This window comes from Bison bison, unplaced genomic scaffold (assembly GCF_000754665.1).
Source record: "Bison bison bison isolate TAMUID 2011002044 unplaced genomic scaffold, Bison_UMD1.0 scf7180017864200, whole genome shotgun sequence".
In the NCBI taxonomy this organism is placed as follows: domain Eukaryota; kingdom Metazoa; phylum Chordata; class Mammalia; order Artiodactyla; family Bovidae; genus Bison; species Bison bison.
The window spans coordinates 6761890-6763620 of NW_011494772.1; positions in this window are offsets into that span (position 1 = coordinate 6761890).

The window sequence follows — 1731 nt, forward strand, 5'->3', positions numbered from 1 at the left end:
CAGCAGTCTCTCTCTTCCATAATCATTATCCTGTATTTTCTGTTAACCCTTACTTTTGTTTGTAGCTTATCATCTATGTCTGTATCTCTAAACAATATCTTGTTTAGTTTTTCCTCACAGAGATGGAATCATACTGGGTGTCTGGCTCCTGGTAGTCACTAGGGGTCACTAGGAAGTCATCAGGGTGTCTGGTTGTAACAGGCAGTCTGCAGTGGAATTCTGGAACTTGATTTTTTTTACACATTGTGAGATTCATCCACATTGAAGTATGTGGCTATAATTAATTTATTTTTATTCCTGCATAATATTTTACACTATGAGTATATCATGAGTGTATGTGTATATCATGATTTATAGATGCATTTTCAATATGCTAGCAACAACATTTGGGTTGTTTCTAGGTGTTTCTTTTTTCCTTCCTTCACTTTTATGCTGTTATGAATAGTGCTGCTGTAATTTTTCATGAACCCTTGTCCAGTAGTATATGCACAAAAGCTACTCTGGAGTGTAACACCCCGGGAGTGGGGCATATGATATGTGCATCTTTCAAGACGTTGCCAAATTGTTCCTCAGCGCTATTTTGACAGTTGAGTTCCCAGCAGCAATGTATAAAAGCCTCCATTTTTTCTACGTCGACATCAACATTTGACATAGTCAGACTTTAATTTTGGCAGTCTTTTGCACTCCCCCTGCATAGTGTATCTCACTGGTGTTTTAATTTGCATTTTCCTGATTACTAATGAGGTTCACTAGTTTTCATTTGCTTAGTAACTGTTTTTGGTTCCTTTTTTGTGAAATACTTGATCATCAGTTTTGCCCATTTTTATATTAATTTGCTTTTCTCTTACTGCTTTTTAGGAATTTTTGGTATATTGGACATTGTTCCTTTATTGATTATTTGTGTTACAAGCATATTCTCCTACTCTGATTTTACTTTTCATTCTTTTTATGGTGTCTTGGGATAAAAAGAAATTCTTAGCTTGAATGTAGTCAAATTAATTTTTTCCCTTTCCATTGTTCCCAAATTTGGATCACTTATTTTTCCTGCACAATTTACTGAAGTTGTTCCTGTCCCTCATACCTCTGCAGTGTCCCCTCTGTCATAGCAAGTGTCAGTGTGTGTGCATCTGTTTCCAAGTTCTGTTCAATCCTATTTCTTCCACTGCACTGAATCTGTGGTTTAACTTGCCCATTCAATTTTTAATGTCATTTATTTTTCTAAATGTTCTGTATGTCTCTTTTTCAAACCTTTATGGCCATTTAATGGTCTTTTGTTCCTTTCTCATACTTTTGATATCTTTTATTTCTTTAAACTTACTGAAATTGCTTAAAAACTGCCTGAACTGAACATTAGTCATTGGGTAATTTATTTTACAGATAGACTTGTAATATATGTATACAAAAGATATATAAATGATATATGAACACAGTTTTTCATTCCGACATTATTTATAAGAATAGAAAAAGATTGGAAACATTCCCAATGTTCATCAGTTGGATTGGTTAAATAAACTATTGTACATCCATAGGAGAGGGATTCAAAGCAGAAGAAAGGAAGGATCGAAGAGAGAAAGGATGCTTTTAGGGTAGGATCTAGACATAGATTCCAAAAAACAAGGCATAGAACAGTCTGCTACCTTTTGGGTAAAACAAATGGACAGTAGGAATCTGTAAAATGCAAATATAAGTTCCTATTGTCCACAACATTAATATAGAGAAATACATTGCTGT